The following is a 9041-nucleotide window of genomic DNA, read 5'->3' as shown; positions in this document are numbered from 1 at the left end:
TTGATGATCTTGTTTCTCATCTTTTTTTACATGGTTATGTAAACCTTCTCTGTGCTCTTCAGTTGTGATTTAAAACTGTGACTACTTAACAAAAGCTCTAACCAGTCTAGGTACTTGCTGAGATAGCTCAAGTAACATATTTGAAAATTCAGTATAGTCACATGCATGGTAAGAGGATTTTTAAAAATTAGTCTGGCATTTCAATCCCTCTCTATTTCAATCCCCAAAAAGTTGCTTTAATAGATTAAATGAATACATTCATATTTCCTATAGGATAAAATTCTCATCTTTAAGGGTAAACAGTCTAGTCATCAAGAAATAAAAAATACCACATAAATATCACAGGGGAGTTCTTCATCTATTTGTGTTTAACCACAGCCTACTGCTCCAGGAAGACTACTAGGAATTTAGAAAACCCCATGAAATCACACTGCAGCCATATGTGGAGGAAAAATGCATGTACCACTTGAGTATATCCTAAATTGTAGAGGCACATGATGAAAGGGAGTCTACTTGTTGCAAAAACGGATTCTTTGGCAAATTTTCCAGAGTAAGAAGACACTTTTAACTTTCTACAATGAGATGTATTTAAACTTATTGTCTTATCACTGAGTAGCTTTTCAAGGTTGTATCAATTTTCTCTAAAATATTTTGTACTCAGAAGTTCTTCAATATCACAAATTATATTAGATGTTTCTGAAGAGATTTTTTTCCAAGGGAGAAAACTTCAAATAGAGGGAAACTTGTAAAGTAAACTTGCTGCCAAACCACATGATTATCAGTTTACTTATTTGGTGAAACAAATGTGTATCGAGAACTTACTATTATATACTAAAGTGTAAGTGTACAGCATTGTTTCTCAAACCATCTATGGTAAAGGAGGATTTTTTTCCCCCAATCCATCATGATTTTTAAAAATATAATAAGAATAAGTTGCTGCTGCTGCTAAGTAGCTTCAGTCGTGTCCACCATCATAGACGGCAGCCCACCAGGCTCCTCCGTCCCTGGGATTCTCCAGGCAAAAATACTGGAGTGGATTGCCATCTCCTTCTCCAATGCATGAAAGGGAAAAGTGAACGTGAAGTCGCTTAGTCGTGTCCGACTCTTCGTGACCCAGTGGACTGTAGCCCACCAGGCTCCCCCATCCATGGGATTTTCCAGGCAAGAGTACTGGAGTGGGTTGCCATAGCCTTCTCCAAGAGTAAGTTACTAAACAAAATAACATCAAACAAGGAAGCTCAACTTTTGATTATTAAATTCCACAGAATAAACTTACATTCTCAAATTATCTTTACAGTGTTCTAGACATTTACTCTCAATTCGTGTTCTTAACAGTTTGCCATACCCCTATCCTGGTCTTTAGGCAGGGCTGGGGATAAGGTAAGAATATATTTAGTGTTTTAACTAACATAGGCATGTATGCCTCAACTCAATGGAGGCTTTCATCCTTTCAGTCAAAAAAAATTCAAAAATACTCCTCCCATTGGCACAACCAAGAGCACACCAGTTACAGAAGAAAACACATAGAAAGAAAACATGTATAGAAAGACTACATAATCAGGCTTCTTTTATCCACTATAAGCATCACAGTATTGGTAAAAAAAAACTTTCAGGCGTTTCCAGGACTTACAAAAAATTTTTGAGAGCTAAAATATATTTACTGACTCCAAAAGCTAAACACAGAAAGTAAAATTAACAAAAGTTAAAATCCAAAAGAATATGTAACACTGATTATTAAATTAATGACTATTAGCTAAATAATAAGTTACTAGTAATTACTAAATTTAGTGTTCCTAAAATATCATTATATTTGAAAACTCTTTATGTTACATTTTATCACATTCCAATATCCACAAGAAATCATAGCTAGTGGCATTTTAAGGAAGTTATTTGCAGTTAAGCTATTTAGAAAGCAAAAAAAACAAATTCTTTTAAAAAATTTATAGTCAAAAAGTTTACATGGGTTATGAAGACATTTTAATTAATTTTAAATGACACAGGACCTCCAAAATCTTAAAAACAAAACAAAACCTGTCCACAAAGTGTAAACACACTGACTTTGTTAAGTGAATGAACGAATTTAGAAGGCACAGTTTGGAAAGACTGGAGGAGAAGCGACAGGACATTCATTTCTAGGTTGATAGGTATAGAAGCAGATGAACTGTACAGAGCTGGTCACAGAGGGCAACGTTTAGAAGCAAAGGATGGAGATGAAACTGGAATATGAGAATTCAGACATCCACAATGTCCATGGTAGGAAACAGTTAAAACATGGCAGGAAAACAGGATCAACAGACACCAAATGAGGCAAAGATTGTAGATTAGATCAGACCAGATTGGAGGTTATTTCCATAGCCACACTGAAGACAGCTCCTACCAGGCATTCAGAGAGAGAAAATTGGGAGTTTATATCAAGTTTCGTGAATAATTTTCATGGTTTTTAACCTTACTAACTAAGGCACTACTAAATACAATTTTAAATTTCATATTGTGAATATAATTTTTGAAACATATCCATTTTTACTTTGGTAAAATGCAAAGTTAATGGGCCTCTCTGGGTATGGGTGTCATCTTAGTTCATTTAGGCTGCAGTGGCCACAGGACTGGAAAAGGTCCGTTTTCACTTCAGTCCCAAAGAAAGGCAATGCCAAAGAATGCTCAAACTACCGCACAACTGCATTCATCTCACAAGCTAGCAAAGTAACTCTCCAACACAGGCTTCAACAGTATGTGAACCGTGAACTTCCAGGTGTTCAAGCTGGATTTAGAAAAGGCAGAGGAACCAGAGATCAAATTGCCAACATCTGTTGGATCATCAAAAAAGCAAGAGAGTTCCAGAAAAACGTCTACTTCTGCTTTACTGACTATGCCAAAGCCTTTGTGTGGATCACAACAAACTGGAAAAGTCTTAAAGAGATGAGAATACCAGACCACCTGACCTGCCTCTTGAGAAATCTGTAGGCAGGTCAGGAAGCAACAGTTATAACTGGACATGGAACAACAGACTGGTTCCAAATAGGAAAAGGAGTACATCAAGGCTGCATATTGTCACCCTGCTTATTTAACTTATATGCAGAGTACATCGTGAGAAATTCTGGGCTGGATGAAGCACAAGCTGAAATCAAGATCACCAGGAGAAATATCAATAACCTCATATATGCAGATGACACTATCCTTGTGGCAGAAAGTGAAGAAGAACTAAAGAGCCTCTTGATGAAAGTGAAAGAGGAGAGTGAAAAAGTTGGCTTAAAATTCAACATTCAGAAAACTAAGATCATGGCATCTGGTCCCATCACTTCATGGCAAATAGATGGGGAAACAATGGAAACAGTGACAGACTTTATTTCCTTGGGCTCCAAAATCACTGCAGATGGTGACTGCAGCCATTAAAAGGCGCTTGCTCCTTGGAAGAAAAGTTATGACCAACCTAGACAGCATATTAAAAAGCAGAGACATTACTTTGCTGACAAAGGTCCGTATAGTCAAAGCTATGATTTTTCCAGTAATCATGTATGGATGTGAGATTTGAACTATAAAGAAAGCTGAGCACTGAAGAATTGATGCTTTGAACTGTGCATTGGAGGAGACTCTTAAGAGTCCCTTGGACTGCAAGGAGATACAGCGAGTCCATCCTAAAGGAAATCAGTCCTGAATATTCATTGGAAAGACTGATGCTGAAGCTGAAACTCCAGTACTTGGGCCACCTGATACAAAGAATTGACTCATTGTAAAAGATCCTGATGCTGAGAAAGATTGAAGAAGGGAGGAGAAGGGGATAACAGAGGATGAGATTGTTGGATGGCATCATTGACTCAATGGACGTGAGTTTGAGTAAGCTCCAGGAGTTGGAGATGGACAGGGCGGCTCGGCATGTTGCAGTCCATGGGGTTGCAAAGAGTTAGACATGATTGAGCGACTGAACTGAACTGAACAAAATACTGGCTTCTTTATTCGCTCTGTGGTCAAGAATCTGCCTGCCAATGCAGGAGATGCATTTTCAATCTCTGGGTCAGAAAGATCCCCTGGAGGAGGAAATGGCAACCCACTTCAGTATCCTTGCCTGGAAAATTCCATGGACAGAGGAGCCTATGGGCTACAGTCCATGGGATCCCAAAGAGTCAGACACAATCAACTAAACAACAACAACAAAATACCATAGACTGGGCAGCTTATAAACAACCACTCATGGTAGAAGGGACAAGCTAGCTCTCCAGGGTTTCAAAACTGGTACTAAACCTGTCTATAAAATCTCTGCCTTCATGATTTAACTCCCAAAGGCCTCCATCTTCTAATACTATCATCTTGGATATTAAGTTTTCAACATAGGAATTTGTGGTATGCTGTGTGTAGGTGGGTGGGCACAAACATTCAATTCAGACCAAAGCAGTTTTGAACAGACATATAGACTACCTGGAAATATCGTGTGTCTTAAGCATTTACAAAGTGCTTTCTTTCAGTCAAACATTACTTTTCCTTATATTTTCTTTTTTTCTTTTTTTATTTAGGTATGCAAAGAATGCAAATTTTAATTGCATAACTCAACATGAATACACTCACCAACAGATCGTAACATAGAATAGTTCTAGCACTTCAGATGGCTCCTTCCCAGTCAATATACTCCCAAAGGTAACCACTACTCTGATCTCTATCACCATTGATTAATTTTTCCCTTATTGAACTTAATGGAATCAAACAGTCATACTTTTTTTTTAATACAGTATGTACTTTTTGTTATTAGCTTCTTTTGCTCAATGTTATGTCTATAATATTATTGGTCTCATCATGTAATAGCTATACAGGTTTCCTCCAGTGCCAAAAGCAGAGATTCTTGTGGTGGCTCAAACGATAAGCATCATCTGAGCAGGGAGGGAATAGCCACTACTGGCAACTGTTCAGGAGGCCCTTCAGAGACTGGTCAGATCTCTGATAATGGCCAGACCACCATACTTTGTGCCCCAACCTTGCTGAACCCACACCAGCCCTTCCAGCACTGCTCCCCACTGGGGCAGAGGACGCCAGCACCAGAAAGGGGAAAGGCACACACTTAAGGGGACCTAAGCCAGCTTGGACCTAACCCTCCAGCTTCTGTTGCACAAACTTGGGAACTGACCCCACCCCTAGTAGGGCAGTTACAGGCACTGAGCAGAAGGGAATCCCCACCTCCTTCTCCAGCCCCACCTCCCATCTAGTGGGTAGTGGCCAGTGTATCATGAGGAAAAATGTGACTTGTGTTCACGTCAAATCTAACTGTCTCACCAAAGCCACAAGGACTACACAGATTTTATAGGGACATTCCAACATAAAAACACTGTTTCAAGACCACTGTAGGTAACTGTTTTACCTGATTCCTTAGAGACAGAAACAGAAGGAAAATGCAGAGATGGAAGAATTTGTCTCAATTGAGAGAGCAGAAGGAAACTCCTGAAAAAACAACTAATGAAACAGAAGCAAATAATTTACTAGATAAAGAACCCAAAACATTAGTAATAAGAATTCTAACTAAATTAGGGAAAATAATAGATGAGCACAGTGAGGATTTTAATGAGAAACTCGAAAATTTAAAAAGAACCAGTTGGAACTGAAGAATACAATAACCAAAGTGGAAAACATCCACAAGGAAATGAACAGAACACTAGGTAATACAAAAGAAGGCATAAGTAACCTGGAAGATAGAATACTAGAAAACACGCAATCAGAACAGCAAAAATAAAAATAAATTTAAGGGAATTCCCTGGTGGCCCAGTGGTTAGGACTCTGTGCTTTCACTGGCAAGGGTGTGGATTCAATCCCTAGTTGGGGAACTAAGATCCCATAGGCCATGTGGCATGGTCAAATTTTTTAAAAAATTAAAAGTTTAAGGAATCTTTGGGATAATATTAAGCATGCCAACACTTGAATTATAGGTGTCCCATAAAGAAAAGAGAGAGAATGGGATTGAAAATACATGTGTTAAAATTATGGCTGAACATTTCCCAAACCTAGAAGGATAATGTACAGAAAACACCGAGGATTTGAAACAAGATGAATCCAAACAGACCCACACCGAGACATAGCATAATTAAAATGGCAAAAGTTAAGGATAAAGAGAAAATTCTAAAGGCAGTAGAAGAAAACCAAAGACTCATATACAAGAGAATTCCCAAGAGGCTATCAGCTGATTTCTCTGCAGAAATTTTACAGATAAAAGGGAATGGCATGACACATTTAAAGTGCTGAAAGAGAAAAACTTATAACTTAACATATTCTAACCAACAAAGTTATGAGTCAGAATTGAAGGAAAGAGAACTCAGACAAGCAAAATCTAGAAGAGTTCATCAATACTTAACCAACCATACAAGCAATGTTAAAGGCTCTTCTCTAAGTGAAAAAGAAAAGGCTATAACAAGAGTAAGAATTTATAGGAAAGGAAAAATCGAACTAGTAAAGGCAAATATATAGTAAAGGCTGAGGATTAACAACTTGAATAAACCCATATGAAGATTAAAAGACAAGAATTGTAAAATCAACCATAACTATAATAAACAGTCAAGGGATAGACATGAAGATATAAAATATGATATCAAAAGCACAAAACATGGAAAAGAGAAGTAGATATTTTAGAATTATTTTAAACTTAAATGATTATTAATTTAAAACAAATAGATACAGCTATAGGTCCTCATATATAAACCCCACGATACCCACAAAGCAAAAATCCACAAAATACCCAAAAATTAGAGAGAGAGGAAAATAAGTATACCACTAAATAAAATCATTAAATCACAAGGGAAGAAGCTGAAAGAAGAAGAGAAAAGAACAACAAACACAACCAGAAAGCAAGTAACAAAATAACAGGAAGTACATGCCTAACAATAATTATTTTAAATGTCAATGGACTAAATGGTTCAATCAAGATATAAGGTGGCTGGTTGAACTTTTTTTTTTAAAGACCCATCTATATGCTGCTTGCAAGAGACCCACTTCAGAGGTAAAGACACACAGAAATTGAAAGTAAGAGGATAGTAAAAGATGTATCACGAAAATGGAAATGGAAAAAAGCTATGGTAGCAATACTCGTATCAAACAAAGTAGACTTTAAAACATTTCTACGAGTTCTCCAAACTCCTTCACTTTCCTTGCAGAGGGAAAGGTGATACCACTTAAGCTAGCCCCTGCTGCTTCTGGAGTGACCACATGATATGTTCTGGCCAGGCGGTGTGAGCCGCCATGCTCCCATCACTTTCATGCCCAGTCGTAGATTGTCCACGTGATCTCCATTCTCTCTCCAGAAGGGAGAGAGGGACTCCTAATGGTTACGCCTTGCAATGGCAGAGCCCAGACTCCTGTGTCATTCCTGAAGGTGAGATGCCAGGAGGGGGATCCAGCAGGAGCACCTGTGAGGTGTTGCCTGCTGGAGATAGACAGGTTTGTGGTGTTCCAGTACCAAGATAGAGGGTTCTTTGTCAAGGCCACCAGCCTCTCCTGAGTCATACTGCTACAAGGCAGCATAAAGCCTGGGAAGGACTTCTGCACACCAGAGTCTGAATTTGCTTTAATTCTACACAATTCTGCTTATTCCCTTGTGCTTTTTTTTTTTTTTTTAAATAAAAATATGGAACGCTTCACGAATTTGTGTGTCATCCTTGCACAGGGGCCATGCTAATCTTCTCTGTATCGTTCCAATTTTAGTATATGTGCTGCCGAAGCGAGCACTTCCCTTGTGCTTTTATCCTTTGACTGCAAGACATCCTTTCCCTCCCAGGAAAGCTGCTGATCCTGACACCTGAGGCGTGCATCCCCCACCAGCTGAAGGGAGCAGTGAAGGATGCCCTTCCAGCTCTACTCTTGGCCTAGCATGGTGAGATCGGGCAATTTACTCACCCTCTCTCTGCTGGCAACTTCTTCACCTGTAAAGCAAAGCTGGGGTCCCAGCTCTGTGCCTGGTGCCAAGCCAAACCCCCCGCATGTGTTAGTACACTGAGCTGTCCCATCAACCCCTTAGGTTGACCTTCTTGTTGTCCCCGCTTTATAGATAAGGAAGTCCAGCCTCTATGAGGCTAAGTCATCTCCCCAAGGTCACAAAACCCATAAGCCGAAGTTGTAGGGGAGACTCATAACCAAGCAAGGCTCTTCTCAGGCCCCTTATTTTGAGCAAGGCCAAAATTTCAATGAACAAAGAAAACTCTCAACAGGTCTTACACATCAACAGGGGGGGGGGGGGGGGGGGGGGGGGGGGGGGGGGGGGGGGTGGGGTTTCCCATCCAGGCCCTGCAGTGACTTGACTGAACAGGAACAACTCAGCAGGCACCCCCAGCTCATTGCATAACAGGCAGCCGGCTTAGAAATCTGTGTCAGGCCTAAGATTCACTTTATGACAAAGGTAAAAAGTAGTCTATCAGCTATTCAGGATTACTGATTTCTAAAACATCCTTTTTCTTTTTTTATTCCACAAGTTAACACACATTCATTTCGATATAACACCATTCTGACTTTTCTCCTACTAGCAGCTTAAGTGACAGTGTCACTTGCCTGTAGGAAAAAAATGTGTCAGACATTTAAAAGATACCCTCTGGAGTTTTGGGATGTTGGTGGCATTTTCAGTTTTGAAAAATTTGTAGCGTGCTCTTCTTTCTTTTCTCATTCTAAATATATATTTACTTTTAAATCTGAGTTGTATTCACAGTATTGCATTTTTTTAAGAAAACTCTGAAATTTGCCCTAGCCCCACAAAACTTGGGTCTAACCCAGCTTGTGTGTGTGTGTGTATGTGTGCGTGTTTAAATGGGAGATGGGATATGTCCTTTGGAAACTGTTCTTTCACTCAATAATTTTCCATGCCAATAAAAGTAATTCTGTAACAAAATTTTCAATGGCTATAGAATATTTCATTATTCTACCTTTTGTATGTACTCTAATTTAACACCAACTCCTTATTGTTAGATATCTACATTGTCTGTGGTTTTTCCTAAATCTTTGTAACTGTCAATTATTTTTCTGGAATAAATCTCTAAATGTGGAACTGATGGGTCAAATATAAAAACATGTTCAGACTTATGATACAT

The 9041-nt window shown here is 38.9% G+C and overlaps 1 non-coding gene across 1 annotated transcript; it reads right to left on the bottom strand.

Moving 5' to 3' along the window:
• Window positions 1–7585: 7585 nt before the first annotated feature.
• On the bottom strand, window positions 7586–7692 carry LOC122452692. The gene has a single exon (XR_006272840.1). It is a non-coding gene; the product is annotated as a U6 spliceosomal RNA (small nuclear RNA).
• Window positions 7693–9041: the final 1349 nt, after the last annotated feature.

Source organism: Cervus canadensis, chromosome 13 (assembly GCF_019320065.1).
Source record: "Cervus canadensis isolate Bull #8, Minnesota chromosome 13, ASM1932006v1, whole genome shotgun sequence".
NCBI lineage: Eukaryota > Metazoa > Chordata > Mammalia > Artiodactyla > Cervidae > Cervus > Cervus canadensis.
Note: the sequence above shows the minus strand (reverse complement) of the source record. Positions and strands in the feature narration are given on the sequence as shown.